The following is an 18,935-nucleotide window of genomic DNA, read 5'->3' as shown; positions in this document are numbered from 1 at the left end:
AAAGGCATTTGACAAAATGCAACACCCCTTACTGTTAAAAGTATTGGAGAGATCAGGAATTCAAGGCCTGTACTTAAACATAGTAAAAGTAATTTACTTAAAACCAACAGTCAATATCAAATTAAATGGAGACATACTTGAAGCAATCCCACTGTAATCTGGGCTCTCCCCATATCTATTCAATAGAGTGCTCAAAGTATTAGCTAGAACAATAAGACAACAAAAAGAGATAAAGGTGATACAAATTGGTAAAGAAGAAATAAATGTATCACTATTTACAGAAGACATGATAGTATACAAAAGCAATCCCACAAATTCTACCAGAGAACTTCTCCAGGTGATAGACAACTTCAGCAAAGTGGCTGAATATAAAATTAACTTAAATAAAGCAGTAGCCTTTATTTATACAAATGATAAGCAGGCTGAGTAAGAAATTAGGGAAACAACTCCCTTCACAATCACCACAAATAATATAAAATATCTTGGGGTAACTCTAACCAAACAAGTGAGAGACCTGTATGATGATAACTTCAAGTCTCTCAAGAAAGTAATCAAAGATCTCAGAAAATAGAGAGATCTGCCACTCTCATGGATTGGCCGAATTAATATAGTAAAAATGGCCATCCTACCAAAGGCAAACTATTCAATGATTCAATGCAATCTCCATCAAAATCCCAACATAATTCTTCAAAGAACTGGAAAGAGAAATTCTCAAATTCATCTGGAAAGGCAAAAACCCCAGAATAGCGAAAACAATTCTTAACAATATAAAACAGCTGGGGGAATCACCATCCCTGACCTCAAGCTTTACTACAGAGCAATAGTGATAAAAACTTCATGATACTGGTACAGAGACAGACTTGTTGTTCAATGGAATATAATTCAAGACCCACAAATAAAACCACACACCATCACTTGATCTTTTACAAAGATGCCAAAATGTACAATGGAATAAAAGCATCTTCAATAAATGGTGTTGGTTTACCTGGCTGTCTGTATGTAGAAGATTGAAAATAGACCCATATTTGTCACCTCGTACAAAGCTCCAGTCCAAGTAGATCAACGACCTCAACATAAATCCAGATACACTGAATCTGATAGAAGAGAAAATGTGAAAAAGCCTCGAACTCATTGGTACCACTCTATGGTGTCCTTATTGACAGGAGCCTAGCATGACTGCCCTCTGAGTGGCCTAACAAGCAGCTGAAAGAGTCAGATACAAATACTTACACCCCAAATCTCTCACAAGCACCCCGAAATCTCTCACTGAGCCAGCAACCAGGCAGCTGGCTGATATGAGGCCCCTGACACATATAGAACAGATGTCTGCCTGGTCTGGGCTCAGTGAGAGAAGAAGCACCTAACCTTTGAGAGACTTGAGGCCCCAGGGAGTGGGGAAGGTTTGGAAGGGTGGGGATGGGGATATCTTCTTGGAGATGGAAAGAGGAATGGGATAAGAAACTGTCAGAAGGTGGACCTGGAGAGGTAACTGGACTGCAAAAAAGACTACTGATTAGTACTGATAACAAAAGAAAAAAAAAAAACAAGTTAAGATGAAAGTAAACAGGAAGGCAACAGTAGGTAAAATAGGGAGATAAGGAACTTATGGTTAAGAATAGAATGATAGGAAAGAGATAAATAAATTCTGAAAGATAAAATAACCTAAAATCATCCTACTACACAGGAGTCTGAGACATAGAGACCCTGTAAGAGCACCCCAGCTTGTGTTCTTAGCTTGAAATACCCAAGATATAAATCACAGACCACCTGAACCTCAAGAAGAAGGAAACCAAAGTGTCACTGCTCCAGTCCTTCTTAGAAGGGGGAACAAAACACCCATGAAAGGAGTGACAAAGTGTGGAGCAGAGACTAAAGGAATGACCATGGAGAGACTGCTCAACTGGGGATCCATGTCATATACAGACACCAAATCCAGACAATATTGTGGATGCCAACAAAATCTTGCTGAGAGGAGCCTGATATAGCTGTCTCCTGAGAGGCTCTGCCAGTGCCTGACTAATACAGAAGTGGATGCTCACAGCCATCCATTGGGCAGAGCACATGGTCCTCAATCGAGGAGTTAGAGAAAGTACCCAAGGAGCTGAAGAGGTATGTAGCCCCATAGAAGGAACAACAACATGAACTAACCAGTACCCCCAGAGCTCCCTGGAACTAAACTACCAGCCAAAGAAAACACATGGTGGGACTCATGGCTCCAGCTGCATATGTAGTAGAGGATGGCCTAGTGGGTCATCAATGGGAGGAGAGGCCCCTGGTCCTATGAAGGTTCTATGCCCCAGTATAGAGAATGCCAGGACCAGAAAGCAGGAGTGTGTGGGTTGGTGAGCAGGAGCAGGGAAGGGATAGGGGGTTTTCGGGGGGGAAACCAAGAAAGGGGATAACATTTGAAATATAAATAAAGAAAACATCTAATAAAAAATAAAGAAAAGAAGCAAAACAAGGAAAGATCATGAAGAGAGACAGAGACAGAGATACACACAGAGAGATACAAGGTCAGAGAGACACAGAGACAGAGACACAGAGAGAGACAGAGATATAGAGTGAGATATATAGGGTTAGAGAGAAATTGAGCTGAATGGAATTATTGGATCTGATTCTTTAAAAACATTTTTATTACTTTATTTTTTTTTACATTGCATATTTTATTCCCTCGCCCCAACCTACCCTCCAACTGTTACACATCCTATACATCCTCCCCAGTGACCTGTCTCCACATGGATGTCCCCAACCCAACTCCACCTGACTTCTCAACTCCCTGGGACCTCCAGTCTCTTGAGGTTTAAGTACCTCATCTCTGAATGGACGCAGACCTGGCTTCCTCTACTGTATGTGTGTTGGGGGCCTCCTATCAGCTGATATATACTCTCTGTTTGGTGGTCTAATGTTTGAGAAATCTCAGAGGTCCAGATTAATTGAGACTGCTGGTCCTCCTAAGGGATTGCCCTTCTGCTCAGCTTCTTTCAGCCTCCCCTAATTTAACAACAGGGGTCAGCAGCATTTGTGCATTGCATGGGTACAAATATCTGCATCTGATTCTTTCAGTTGCTTGTTGGGTCTTTCAGGGGTCAGTCATGATATGTTCCTTTTTGTGAGCATCCCATAGCTTCAGTCATAGTGTCAGGCCTTGTAGCCATACCTTGAGCTGGATTGCAATTTGGGTCAGTCACTCCAACTCCTTTCCCTCAGTCTCTTCTCCATTTTGTCCCTGCAGTACTTTTTTTTTTTAATATTTTTTATTACGTATTTTCCTCAATTACATTTCCAATGCTATCCCCAAAGTCCCCCATACCCTCCCCCCCACTCCTCTACCCACCCACTCCCACTTTTTGGCCCTGGCGTTCCCATGTACTGGGACATATAAAGTTTGCATGTCCAACGGGCCTCTCTTTCCAGTGATGGCTGACTAGGCCATCTTTTGATACATATGCAGCTAGAGTCAAGAGCTCCGGGATACTGGTTAGTTCATAATGTTGTTGCACCTACAGGGTTGCAGATCTCTTTAGCTCCTTGGATACTTTCTCTAGCTCCTCCACTGGGGGCCCTGTGATCCATCCAATAGCTGACTGTGAGCATCCACTTCTGTGTTTGCTAGGCACCGGCCTAGTCTCACAAGAGACAGCTATATCAAGGTCCTTTCAGCAAACGCTTGCTAGTGTAAGCAATGGAACCAACTCCGAGATTGGTTAATTCTTTGAATAGTTCTTCTTGTTTCCACTTGGTTGATTTCACCCCTGAATTTGATTATTTCCTGCCGTCTACTCGTCTTGGGTGAATTTTCTTCCTTTTTTTCTAGAGCTTTTAGATGTGTTGTCAAGCTGCTAGTGTGTGCTCTCTCCAGTTTCTTTTTGGAGGCACTCAGAGCTATGAGTTTCCCTCCTAGAAATGCTTTCACTGTGTTCCATATGTTTGGGTATGTTGTGGCTTCATTTTCATTAAACTCTAAAAAGTCTTTAATTTCTTTCTTTATTCCTTCCTTGATCAAGGTATCATTGAGAAGAGTGTTGTTCAGTTTCCACGTGAATGTTGGCTTTTCATTATTTATGTTGTTATTGAAGTCAGCCTTTGTCCATGGTGGTCTGATAGGATGCATGGGACAATTTCAATAATTTTGTATATGTTGAGGCCTGTTTTGTGGCAAATTATATGGTCAATTTTGTAGAAGGTCCCGTGAGGTGCTGAGAAGGTATATCCTTTTGTTTTAGGATAAAATGTTCTGTAGATAACTGTTAACCCCATTTGTTTCATAACTTCTATTAGTTTCACTGTGTCCCTGCTTAGTTTCTGTTTCCACGATCTGTCCATTGATGAAAGTGGTGTGTTGAAGTCTTCCACTATTATTGTGTGAGGTGCAATGTGTGCTTTGAGCTTTACAAAGTGTCTTTAATGAATGTGGCTGCCCTTGCATATGGAGCATAGATATTCAGAATTGAGAGTTCCTCTTGGAGGATTTTACCTTTGATGAGTATGAAGTGTCCCTCCTTGTCTTTTTTTTTGATAACTTTGGGTTGGAAGTCGATTTTATTTGATATTAGAATGGCTACTCCAGCTTGTTTCTTAAGACCATTTACTTGGAAAATTGTTTTCCAGCCTTTCACTCTGAGGTAGTGTCTGTCTTTTCCCTGAGATGGGTTTCCTGTAAGCAGCAGAATGTTGGGTCATGTTTGTGTAGCCAGTCTGTTAGTCTATGTCTTTTTATTGGGGAATTGAGTCCATTGATATTAAGAGATATTAAGGAAAAGTAATTGTTGCTTCCTTTTATTTTTGTTGTTAGAGTTGGCATTCTGTTCTTGTGGCTGTCTTCTTTTTGGTTTGTTGAGGGATTACTTTCTTGCTTTTTCTAGGGCGTGGTTTCCATCCTTGTATTGGTTTTTTTCTGTTATTATCCTTTGAAGGGCTGGATTCATGGAAAGATAATGTGTGAATTTGGTTTTGTCGTGGAATACTTTGGTTTCTCCATCTATGGTAATTGAGAGTTTAGCCGGGTATAGTAGCCTGGGCTGGCATTTGTGTTCTCTTGGTGTCTGTATAACATCTGTACAGGCTCTTCTGGCTTTCATAGTCTCTGGTGAAAAGTCTGGTGTAATTCTGATAGGCCTGCCTTTATATGTTATTTGACCTTTCTCCCTTACTGCTTTTAATATTCTATCTTTATTTAGTGCATTTGTTGTTCTGATTTTTATGTGTTGGGAGGAATTTCTTTTCTGGTCCAGTCTATTTGGAGTTCTGTAGGCTTCTTGTATGTTCATGGGCATGTCTTTCTTTAGGTTTTGGGAAGTTTTCTTCTATAATTTTGTTGATGATATTTGCTGGCCCTTTAAGTTGAAAATCTACATTCTCATCAACTCCTATTATACATAGGTTTGGTCTTCTCATTGTGTCCTGTATTTCCTGGATGTTTTGAGTTAGGATCCTTTTGCTTTTTGTATTTTCTTTGATTGTTGTGCTGATGTTCTCTATGGAATCTTCTACACCTGAAATTCTCTATTCCATCTCTTGTATTCTGTTGCTGATGCTCGCATCTGTGTTTCCAGATTTCTTTCCTAGGGTTTCTATCTCCAGCGTTGCCTCATTTTGGGTTTTCTTTATTGTGTCTACTTCCCTTTTTAGGTCTAGTATGGTTTTGTTCATTTCCATCACCTGTTTGGATGTGTTTTCCTGTTTTTCTTTAAGGACTTCTAACTGTTTGGTTGTGTTTTTCTGTTTTTCTATAAGGGCTTGTAACTCTTTAACAGTGTTCTCCTGTATTTCTTTAAGTGATTTATTAAAGTCCTTCTAGATCTCCTCTACCATCATCATGAGATATGCTTTTAAATCCGGGTCTAGCTTTTCGGTTGTGTTGGGGTGCCCAGGACTAGGTGGGGTGGGAGTGCTGAGCTCTGATGATGGTGAGTGGTCTTGATTTCTGTTAGTAGGATTCTTAAGTTTGCCTTTCGCCATCTAGTAATCTCTGGAGCTAGTTATAGTTGTCTCTGGTTAGAGCTTATTCCTCAGTTGATTATGTTAGCCTCTATCAGCAGACCTGGGAGACTAGCTCTATCCTTAGTTTCAGTAGTCAGAGTACTCTCTGCAGGCAAGCTCTCTTCTTGCAGGGAAGGTGCCCAGATATCTGGTGTTCGAACTTGCCTCCTGGCAGAAGTTGTGTTCCACTCACCAGAGGTCTTAAGATCCCATGGAGGGTCCTGTAGGAACTTGGGGGTGTCCAGCAACTCAGCGCACAAGGAACCCCGGTGTTGGAGTGGACTGGAAGGGACTTGTGCCCCTAATCAGGCCGGTTATCTGCTTCCCTAGTTAATGCAGTCTCAGGTCCCGCATGATTGGATTGGAGCAGACACTGTGTTCCACTCACCAGAGGTATTAGGATCCCATGGGGGATCCTGTGTGGGTCCTTGAGGGTGTCCGGAGACTCCCCGTGCCAGGAACTGAGGTGCTGCAGTGGACCGGAAGGTGGTCGGATGTCCGGAGCCCGAAAAGGGCGCTGCCTCAGAAGCTCTGTGGCTCCCACCTGTCCCAGAAGCTGTCTGCTTCTGTGTGCACACTCTCCCCTTTGCAGACTACTTTTCAGCGGAGTCCAGGAACCAAGATGGCTCCTGCCGTTCCTGAGGCAAAAACCTTCCGGGCCAGGTGGACACCTGTCCTATGGCCAGGGAAGTGCTCGGATGTCTGGAGCTCAAAAAGGGTGCTGCCTCAGATGCTCTGTGGCTCCTGCCTGTCCCAGAAGCTGTCCGCTTCTGTGTGCACACTCTCACCTGTGCAGACTACTTTTCGGTGGAGTCCCGGAACCCCCTGCAGTTCTTTTAGACAGGGATAATTCTGGGTCAGAATTTTTGATGGAAGGATGGCAACCCTATCCCTCTACATTGATGCCCTTTCTAGTGGAGCTAGACTCTACATATTTCTCCCCACTGTTGGGCATTTCATCTAAATACCGTACCTCTGAGTCCTGAGCATCTCTTACCTCCCAGGTCTCTGAAGGGTCTCACCACCTCCTACTTTCCAAGGCAGTAGTCTTACTCTGATTTATTTTCTTTCAACTTGAACTTATAGTAACTACTAGTTACTTATTTTTAAAATGCCACTAAGTTCATTTTCTGATTGAAGTATCCACATTTTGTCTTCCCTCTTCTTGAGTTTCATGGGTTTTTTTTTGTTTGTTTGTTTGTTTTTCAAATTGTATTTGGTCTTCCTAAGTTTCTGGGCTAATATCCACTTATCAATGAGTACATATTATGTGTGTGTGGGGTTTTTTTGTGATTGGGTTACCTTCTTCACGATGATATCCTACAGATCCATCCATTTGTGTAAGAATTTCATAAATTCATTGTTTTTAACACCTGACTAGTACTCCATTGTGTAAATGTACCACATTTTCTGTATCCATTCTTCTGTTGAGGGGCACCTGGGTTCTTTCCAGCTTCTAGCTATTATAAATAAGGCTTCTATGAATATAGTGGAGAATGTGTCCTTATTACCTGTTGGAGCATCTTCTGGGTATATGCCCAGGAGAGATATTGCTGGATCTTCCAGTAGAACTACGTCCAATTTTCTTAGGAACCGCCAGACTGATTTCCAGAGTGGTTGTACCAGCTTGCAATCCCACCAGCAATGGAGGAGTGTTCCTCCTCTTTCTCCACATCCTCACCAGCATCTGCTGTCACCTGAATTTTTGATCTTAGCCATTCTGACTGGTGTGAGGTGGAATCTCAGGATTGTTTTGATTTCCCTGATGACTAAAGATATTGAACATTTTTTTAGGTGCTTCTCAGCCCTTTGAGTTTCCTCAGTTGAGAATTCTTTGTTTAGCTCTGTACCCCATTTTTAATAGTGTTATTTGTTTCTCTGGAGTCTATCTTATTGAGTTCTTTATATATATTGGATATTAGCCCTCTATCAGATTTAGGATTCGTAAAGATCTTTTTCCAATCACTTGGTTGCATTTTTGTTTTATTCACAGTATTCTTATCCTTACAGAAGCTTTGCAAGTTTATGAGGTCCCATTTGTCAATTCTTGATCTTACAACATAAGCCATTGGTGTTCTGTTCAGGAATTTTTCCCCTATGCCCATATGTTTGAGGATCTTCCCCAATTTCTCCTCTATAAGCTTCCCTGTCTCTGGTGTTATGTGGAGTTCCTTGATCCACTTAGACTTGAGCTTTGTACAAGGAGATAGGAATGGATCAATTTGCATTCTTCTACATGATAACTGCCAGTTGAGCCAGCACCATTTGTTAAAAATGCTTTTTTTTCCCCCCACTGGATGGTTTAGCTCCCTTGTCAAAGATCAAGTGACCATAGGTGTGTCAATTTATTTCTGAGTCTTCAATTCTATTCCATTGATCTACATGTCTGTGGTTGTACCAGAACCATGCAGTTTTTATCACAATTACACTGTAGTACAGCTTGAGTTCAGAGATGGTGATTCCAACTGAGGTCCTTTTATCCTTGAGAAGAGTTTTTACTCTCCTCATTATTTTGTGATTCCAGATGAATTTTCAAATTGACCTTTCTAACTCTGTGAAGTACTGATTTGGAATTTTGATGGGGATTGCATTGAATCTGTAGATTGCTTTCGGCAAGTGGCCATTTTTACTTTAATAATCCTGCCAATCCATGAGCATGGGATATCTTTCTATCTTCTGAGATCTTCTTCGATTTCTTTCTTCAGAGAGTTGAAGTTCCTGTCATACAGAGCTTTCACTTGCTTTGTCAGAGCCACACCAAGATATTTTATTTTATTTGTGACTATTGTGAAGGGTGTTGTTTCCCTAATCTCTTTCTCAACCTTTTTATCCTTTGTGTAGAGAAAGGTTACTGATTTGTTTGAGTTAATTTTATATCCAGCTACTTCACTGAAGCTTTTTATCATGTTCATGAGTTCTCTGCTTGAATTTTTAGGGTCACTTATTTATACTATCATATCATCTGTAAGTAGTTATATTTTGACTTCTTCCTTTCCAATTTGTATCCCCTTGATCTCCTTTTGTTGTCTAGTTGCTCTGGCTAAGACTTCGAGTAGTATATTAAACATGTAGTGGGAAAGTGGGCAGCCTTGTCTAGTACCTCGTTTTAATGGGATTGTTTCAAGGTTCTCTCTTTAGTTTGATGTTGGCTACTGGTTTGCTGTATATTTCTTTTACTATGTTAGACCATCTACTGCTGGGTATGTGGCCTACTCTGTTGTTTGCTTCCCCAATGACACTGTCTTTGAGAAAGCCAAATTTTTATTTACAATTGAAGATAACTTCTGAGTTAGGGATAGGGACATGTGTTCACTTTTCCTTTTGGCTCTTGGACCTCATCTGGTGCAGACCTGTGCAGGCTCTTTGTGTGCTGCCTCAGTCTGTGTGAGTTCATTTGTGCATCTATCTTGTTAATGTCAAAGGTCTTATTTCCTTGGTGTCTTTCCACCCCTCTGACCTTTTTACTCTTTCTTCCTTCTCTTCCGTAAGCTACCCTGAGTATTGTAATGAGGGAAATGATAGAAACCTCCTGTTTAGGCCTTATTGTTCCAAGGTCTTTCACTCTCTGCATATCTTCTGGCTTCAGGTCCCTCTGTGTTTGTTTACATTTGCTGCAGGATGCTCCTCTGATGATATATGAGCATGGCACTGATATGTGAGTATGACAGAATGTCATTGGGAATCATTTCGTTTCTATGTATGTATTTAAACCTATATCCTTGGGCTATCTAGTCTCAGTTTGTTTATCAATCAAACAGTGTTTGGTATGGGTTCCGTATCATGGAGTGGGCCTTAAATAAAATCAGATATCGGTTGGTTACTCCCAAAAGCTCTGTGCCACCATCAGACTAGCATATCTTGCAGGAAGAACACCACTGCAAATGGGTGAGAGGAGAAGAGGAGATGACCTAGAAGTAAAAAAGAAGTGGAAGCCGGGCGTAGTGGCACACGCCTTTAATCCCAGCACTCGGGAGGCAGAGGCAGGCGGATTTCTGAGTTCGAGGCCAGCCTGGTCTACAAAGTGAGTTCCAGGACAGCCAGGACTATACAGAGAAACCCTGTCTCGAAAAAACCAAAAAAAAAAAAAAAAAAAAAAAAAAAAAGAAGTGGAAATCATAGAATATATTAATGAGAAAACAGTCTCATTTTAGTAGAAGGGAAAATAATATAAAATGCAAAACCAACCAAACAGAAACCATGTTGTTGATTATTTATCTCTTTCTTGTTCATATTAGTTGTCTAGTCACTATGGCTTGTAATACGTTTTGTTGTAAATGAAACAATGCTCTTGATCACTCAGTACACATCACTGTAGGACCCATAGAGTATTTTTAAGAATCATTTATTGTCCCACGTCTTTATTATTTTACATATGAATACATGTTAGAGAATTATTATAAGACTTACCTCATCATCTAGTCATCAATAAAAGTTGACTAAAAATTATTTTCACTTTTAAAATTCTTCTAATTTTGAGCAATTTCTTTGCATCCTTACTTGCTACAGGAGAAATAAAGCAATCACTTTAAGTTAAAAAGAAAACATGGCAACTATTACTTTTTAAATGACTGGCATTTATTAAATGATTGATTTTTTTATACTATTATTGTGTTTTCATACTGGCATTACTCTTTGATGATAGTTTACACTCCCACCAATAACATAAAAATGTTCCATCTTTTTCAAGTCTATGCTAGTTTTTATTACTTGTATTCTTGATGATGACCATTTTGACTGATGTGAGATGGGACATTAAAATAGTTTTAATTTTCATTTCCCTGACTGCTAAGGCTATTGAACACTTCTTTAAATATATCCATCATGGCTAAATAAGTTAGCACTCCTACCAGCAATGAATAAGTGGTACCCGTTCCCTGCATCCTTGTCAGCATGAGATGTCATTTGTTTTATTGATCCTGGCCATTCCAACTGTGGTAAGATAAAATATCAAAGTTGTTTCAATTTCCATTTCCCTGATGACTCAGGATGCTGAACATTTTAAAATTGTTTATCAACCATCTGTGTTTCATTTTTGGACATCTTCCTGTTTGGTTCTATACCCCATTTGAAATGGAGCGGCATCCTTGACATTTAGGTTACTTTAGTTCTTTGGTATGTAGAAGCTTTTTTTCTACCTTCATGAGTTCCTATATATTAATTGTTATTTATTATTACCTGTGCTACCAGTAACCTGTTCAGAACATCCTTTGCTTTGCCAATAAATTCAATTCTCTACTTTATCTTCCATCAGATTTAAGTCATCTTGTCTTACATTGAGATCCAGGTGGAGTTTTGGGAAGAGTGATTAAATTGGGTATATTTACATTCTTCTACATGAAACTATCTAATTTTATCAGTAGCATGTGTTGAAGGTACAGTCTCTTCTTCACTTTGCATGTTGTTTTCTGTTTTTTTTTTTTAATCAAAGTGTGTAGATTTATGTGTATGTCTTCACATTGATTCCATTGATCAACATATTTTTATGTCAATATCATGCTATTTTTATTACTATTGCTCTACAACACAGCTTGAAATTGGGAATGATGATCTCTCTATTTCTCTCTCTCTCTCTCTTTCTCTCTCTCTCTGTCTAATCATTTTATTCATTTAAAATTTCAAACAAAATCCCCCTTCCCAGTTACCTCTTCAGACCCCCCCCATCCCATGCCCCCTTTTCCCTCTCCCCTTTGCCTCTATGAGGGTGCTCCTCCATCCTCTAACCCACTTTGCCCTCACCACTTTAGTATCCCTCTACACTGGGACATCAATCTTTCACAGGACCAAGGGTCTCCCTTCCCACTGATGTCAGAAAAGGCCATCCTCTGCTACATATGTGGATAAAGCCATGGGTTCCTCTTTGGTTGGTGGTATAGTCCCTGGGAGCTCTAGGGGTACTACTCGTTGGTTCATATTGTTGTTCCTCCTATGGGGCTGAAAACCTTTTCAGTTCCTTTAGTCCCTCCTCTAGCTCTTCCATTAGGGTCTCTGGGATCAGTTTAATGGGTGGCTGTGAGTATTTACATCTGTATTTGTCAAGTGCTGGTAGAGCCTCTCAGGGAACAGCTATATTAGATGCCTGTCAGCAAGTGCTTCTTGGCATCAGCAATAGTGTGGTGTTTGGTGTTTGCAGAAGGGATGGATCCCTAGGTGGGGCATGTTTCTGGATGGCCTTTCTTTCAGTCTCTGCTCCATTTTTTTTTGTCCCTATCTTTCTTTTGTACAGGAACATTTCTGGGTTTAAATTTTTGAGATGGGTGGGTGGCCCCATCCCATAACTGGGGGCTGTGCCTATCTAGTGAAGGTGGTTTCTACAGATTTTACCTCCCCTTTGTTGGGTATATGGGCTAAAGTCATAGCTATTGGGTCCTGGTACTCTCTTGCTTCTCTGGAGTCTTCCTAGTGGCTACCCCCTGCTCTCCATGCCCCACTGCTATATATTTCTATTCAATTTCCTGACCCTGCTGTCCCTTTCAATACTTGTTTCTGCTTCCCCCTTCCCCCTCCCCCTCCTCTCTTCCTCACAGGTCCCTCCCTCCCTCTACCTCTTGTGATTATTTTGTCTCCCCTTGTACGTAGGATTGAAACATCTATACTTTGGTTTTCCTTCTTCTTAAACTCCATATGGTTTGTGAGTTGTTTCATGGATATTCTGAGCTTTGCAACTAATATCCACTTATTAGTGAGTACATACCATGTGTGTCTTTTGGTCTCTTCAGCAATTATTTTATTATTAAGCATTTTTAGGTATCCTGTTTTCTCCTTTCTCTGTCTCTGCCTCTCTCTATCTCCATCTATCTCTGTCTCTGTCTCTCTCTCTCTTTCTTTCTCTCTCTCTCCCTACTCCCCACTGCTCTGTGGTTATATATGATGCTGACAGTTGGGTTTTTTTTTTTTTTATTCAGTTGTGTTGGAACACTGACAGAGATTGCATTGAATCTATAGATTCTATTTTGTGCGTGGGTATTATCACAATATTAATGCTACTGACCCATGAGTGTGGTTGATCTTTCTGCTCCCTGGTATCTTCTCTAATTTCTTTATTCAATATTATAAAGTTTTAATTATACAAGTCCTTTACTTGCTTGGTTAAAATTATGATATTGTTTGATGCTATTGTGAAATGGATTGTTTTCTTGGTTTCATTTTTAGTCCATTTGTCATGTGTATGTAGGAAAGCAACTGAATTTTGTATGTTAGTTTTGAATCCTGGTACTTTGCTGAAAGGATTTATCAGCTCTAGATATTTCCTGGTGAAATCTTTAGAATCTTTTACATATAAAATTACATCATCCACAAATAATAATACTTTGATGTCTTCTTTTCCTATTTGTATCCCTTCAATAAACTTCAGTTTCCTTACTTCTCTAGCTAAGTAAGACTTTCACATACTGTATTGAATAGGTATCTAGAGTGGGTATTTTTGTTTAGTTACTTGTGTTAGAGAATATTATTTGTAAAGCTCTCTATTTAAAGTGAGATTGTCTATAAGCTTGTAGTAACTTACCTTCATATTTTGGTGTATGTCCCTTGTGCCCATAGTATCTCCAATACTTTTTCATGAAGGTATGTTGAATTTTTTTCATAGAACATTTCTGCATCTAATGATATATTCATGTTCTTTTATCTTTTATCTGTTTATGAGGTGGATTACATCTGTTCATTTACATAAGTTGAAGTATTACTGCCTCTCTGAGATACATTTAATTTGATCATGGTTGATAATCTTATTGATTTGTTATTAATTTTGTTTGCAGGTATTTTCTTTAGAAATATTTCATCTATGTTTATAAATATTATTCTATAATTTTTTCTCAAGTCTGTAGTATCAGAGTAATAGTGATTTCATAAAAAGTTTTAAAATGTTCTTTCAGTTTTCATTTTGAAGAATAGTTTGATGAATATTAGAGGTAATTTCTCTGTGAAGATCTGAATCTATATGACCCTGGTTTTTGTTTTGTTTTGTTTTGTTTTGTTTTGTTTTGTTTTGTTTTGTTTTGTTTTGTTTTGTTTTGTTTTGCTTGGGAGAATTTTAATTACTGCTTCTATTTTATGAGGTATTTTAGGTTTAAGTTGTTTACTTCAAAATCTTGATTTAACTTTGGTAGTTTGTATATATCAAGATATATATCTATTTCTTTTTTTCAGTTTGATAGAATATAGAATTTTAATGTAAGCTTTTATAATTCTCTGAATTTCCTCAATGCCTGTTATAATGAGTCCCTTTTCATTTTTACTTTTAGAATTTGGATATTTTCTTCTCATCTAATCATTAATTTGGCTAAAACTATTTCAAATTGTTGGGTTTTTTTTTCAAAGAATAAACTCTTTTTCATTGATTGTTTTGTTTGTTTGTTTGTTTGTTTGTTTGATTACATTTTATTGATTTCAGTCCTGAGTTTGATTCTCTTTTCCAATCTACTCTCTTTTTTGTTATTATTTCCACCTCTTTATCTAGAACCTTTAATAGTGTTATTATGAGATCTCTCCATTTTTGATAGGTACTTAGTACAATGGACTTGCCCCTTCAAACTGCCTTCACCGTGTTTCATATGTTTGTGCATTTTGTGGTTTTATTTTCATTCAATTCTGAAAAGTTTATAATTTTCTTCTATATTAAAGTCCTGTTATAATTTCTATTCAGTAGTGAGTTGATTATTTTTCCTGAGTTTGTATACTTTTAGAGGTCCTGTTGTTGATATTTAGCTTTAAAATCCATAGTGATCAGATAAGATGCAGGGTGCCATTTCAGTTTTCTTTTATCTAGTGATACCTGCTTCTATGTGTTGCTAAGAAGAAAGTATGATCTTTAGTATTTGGTAGAATGTTCTACAGATTTCTGCTAGATCCATTTGACTTATGATAGATTTTTTTTCACCCCAGCATTTCTTTGTTACTTTTTTGCCTGAATGACCTGTTGGTAGGAATGGGGTATTGAAGTCACTCACTATCACCATTTTAGGGTCAATATGTTATTTTCTTGGTAGTGGTGTTTCTTTTATGAATGTTGGTGACTTGTGTTTGGTGCGTAAATATTTAGAATTGTGATACCCTCTTGGTAGATTTTTTCCATTAATGACTACATAGTGCTCTTCCCTGTATCTTTGAATTTTTTTCAGTTTGAAGTCTATTTTTTTCAGATATTAAAATAGCCATGCCTTCTTGATACTTGGTTCTATTTGCTTGGAATATCTTTTTCCATTCTATCACCCAAAGATGATACCTATCCTTGGTCATGAGAAATTTTTTTTGATACAGCATACAGATTGATCGAGTTTCTTAGTCCAATCTGTTAGTCAAAGTTTCTCCCTGCACCCCCCACCCCCAGGGAATTGAGATAAAGGATATTGAGAGTTAACAATATGCACTGTCTGTGATTCCTATTATTTTGTTGTGGTGTGTTTTTTTTCCATTTGTCTGATTTGCTTCTCTGTTATTTATTCTTTGTGTGCTCTTGGACATAGTTTCTTTTCTTCACATTGAGGTTTTCCTTCTACTGTCTTCTGAAAAGCTGGGTTGTTGGACAGAAGTTGATTAAATTTCTTTTTATTGTCAAATGGTTTTTATTGTGATTGGTAGTTTGGCTGAGTATAGTAATATGTAACTCTTTAGTCTATCAGACCTTATAAAGCAGGCCCCTCTGGCTATTAAACACCTTCCTTGATAGACCAGATAATATTCTGACATACTTGACTTCTTTTTGGGACTTGTTCTTTCTCCTTTGTAGCTTTTAATATTTTTTTGTTCTGTACATTTAGTGTTATAATCATTATGTGTTTTGGGGAGTTTCTTTTATGTTTCTGTATATTTGGTATTCTATATGCTTCTTGTACTTTGATAGTCATCTTTTTCTTTAAATTGGGGGCATTTTCTTGTATAATTTTGTTAAAAGTATTTTCTGTGCTTTTGAACTGTCATTACACTTCTTCCTCTATAGCTATTAGTCATTGGTTTAGCCTTTTCATAATGTCACATATTTTCTGCATGTTTAATCCCCTTTTAAAAACATTTTTTGACTGAGCTTTCCATTTCTTCTACCTTATCTTCATGATCGTTCTTTTTCTTATGTTTTTAGATCTGTTAGTCAGGCTTGCATTTGAGGTTTTAGTACATATTCTGAGGTTTTCACTTTCCATTTGTATTTTCTTTAGTGATTCTACTTCTTTGTTAAATTATAATTTTATGCCTTGAATCGTTTTAAGCATTTAATTAAACTTTGTGTTTTTAGCATCTTCATTACACCCTTTATTCATATCCTCTTTACAGTTATTGAATATTTCCACAATTGCTCTTTTGAGGTTCCTTTCTTATGCTTCAGTTAAATTACTTTACCAAGGCTTATTACAATAGACTTTCTGGCTTCTGAAGAAGCCATAGTTTATTGGTTGTTCATGTTTTTAGTTTTGCATTTGAGTCTAGGAATCTGGAATTATGATATCTGAAGTGTTTCTTGTTAGATACCTGTTCTCATCTTTGTTGGTTGCTGTTACCCTGTCTGTGTTGTAAACATGCTTGTCAGTTATGGACTTCCCATATCCCAGTCAAGCATGGTGGCTCTAATGACTTTGGGTTCCAGCCTAGTATTGAGACTCTTTTGATTTGCTTCTCTGCTATTTATTCTTGGTGTTCTCTTAGATGTAGTTCCTTTTCTTCACACAGAGGTTTATTCTTGATAACATTGTTTTGTAACAGGTTTGTACGACAGTTTGAAATAAGCTAATTAAAAGGACCAAATTATTGGTGAAAAGCAGAAAGAGATGATTTATTCAATGAGGCCACATTGAGAAGAGACACAAAAGGATCCTCCAAGTCTGGCTTTGGAGTCCAGAAACAAGACCAAAGTTTAAATAGAAGGCCTCTCTCTTAGAGAGGCCATGTGGATCTATGAGAGAGAGAGAGAGAGAGAGAGAGAGAGAGAGAGAGAGAGAGAGAGAGAGAGAGAGAGCAGGAGGGGGAGGGGGAGGGGGAGGGAGAAGGAGAGAGAGAGGGAGAGGTTATGAATTAATGCAGTCTTAAAGTAATGGATAAAGACTAGGATGAAAAGATTGCAGGAGCAGTGTGGAAGAACTAGCGGGACTGCGATTTTGCTTTTATTTTGTATTTTTAAAACATAATATTTTAATCGATTCTTTGGGAATTTCACATCGTGTATTTCATCAAACTCATTTCCCTGTCCTTCCATTCTACCCCACCACCCTTGTGAACCCCAAAACTAAAATAAAAATAAATAAAATCAAGTCTAATATTTGTCATCCACGTACTCACTTGACCATGGTCAAACTCTCAGTGGCCTGTCCCTGAAATAGAGCTGAATCATTCCCTTCTCACAACTATACCAGAAACCATTAGTGAGGAGAGCTAACTTTGGCATGCTTTTTTTTATTATTATTAGATATTATCTTTATTTACATTTCAAATGCTATCCTGAAAGTTCCCTATACCCTCTCCCCACTGTGCTCCCCTACCCACCCACTCCCACTTCTTGGCCCTGACATTCCCCTGTACTGGGCATATAAAGTTTGCAAGACCTAGGGGCCTCTCTTCTCAATGATGGCTGACTAGACCATCCTCTTCTACTTATGCAGCTAGAGACACGAGATCAGGAGGTACTGGTTAGTTCATATTGTTGTTCAACCTATAGGGTTGCAGACCCCTTCAGCTCCTTGGGCACTTTCTCTAGCTTATTCAGTGCCCCCAATGGAGGAGCTAGCGAAAGCACCCAAGGAGCTGAAGGGGTCTGCAACCCTATAGGTAGAACAACAATATGAACTAACCATTACCCCCAGAGCTCGTATCCCTAGCTGTATATGTAGCAGAAGATGGCCTAGTCAGTCATCACTGGGAAGAGAGGCATCTTGGTCTTGCAAACTTTATATACCCCAGTAGAGGGGAATGCTAGGGCCCAGAAGTGGGAGTGAGTGGGTAGGGGAGCAGGACAGGGGAAGGGTATAGGGAACTTTCCGGATAGCATTTGAAATGTATATAAAGAAAATATCTAATTAAAAAAATGTGGAGGGGGTTGGCTGCTGGTAGCAGTTGACATATAAACCTTCCATGTTCCTGTTTCTCAACTATTCATTTGCAATCATCTGTATCACTGCAGAAATAGCTTCCTTGTTCCTTACAGTTAGAGTGAGCATGGATCATGGGCTTCTATGTGGTTTCTGGTGACAGCACATATCACAAGCAAGGAATACAGATGTAGTAGGACCACATATGTGGCAAGACCCTCAGAGACAGTCAGAATCATGGAAGTCATCATTGGCTCAGTCCAGCCTAGGCTAATCACAGCAGGAACAGGAAACACGGATATAAACATGTCTTCAGGCTGCAGCACAGTCCACAGACATCTGCATGACACTTTGTGGCAACACAGGCCATGGACATCAACACAGACCCAGATGTAGTAGAACCTTGGTCCCAGACATCACCCTTAGGTTCATGCCTAGCATTTTTAATACAGCATATAAAAACCCAAGGCCAGCAAATTCATGGGTCTTATGGTAAGGGAAAATTGTTCTCCTGGAACAATAGGTTCTCCCCTTGGTCATGACATTGATGATTAACTCATGGACTCACAGCAGCTTTGGGTAACTGCTAAACACTTAAACAATGTCAACCCAGTTAAAAATTACAGCATAGAGTAAACAGGCACTCCTAGATCTTACCTATGGTGGGGGAACTATTGGCAGTTGGTGGTAGAGAGGAACGCATAATCACTCTCTTTTGGAGTGATAGGTAATGTGTTCCGCAGTGGATGACTCCATTCCTGTACACTCATGGGTAGCAGTAATTTGTCTCAGTGATTATATATCTTTAAAAAGACAGGAAGTTTGGAGGGAGACGTGTTGGAGGTGTCTCAAGATCATTGAAAGGATGTAACAGGTTGTATACCATTCCAGAGGCAGTCAGACCTGGCAGAATGGAACCAATATATGAGGTGAACTAAAGTTTCATAC

The sequence above is a fragment of the Mus caroli genome, unplaced genomic scaffold, assembly GCF_978045245.1.
Source record: "Mus caroli unplaced genomic scaffold, Mus_caroli_1 scaffold_5, whole genome shotgun sequence".
In the NCBI taxonomy this organism is placed as follows: domain Eukaryota; kingdom Metazoa; phylum Chordata; class Mammalia; order Rodentia; family Muridae; genus Mus; species Mus caroli.
Note: the sequence above shows the minus strand (reverse complement) of the source record.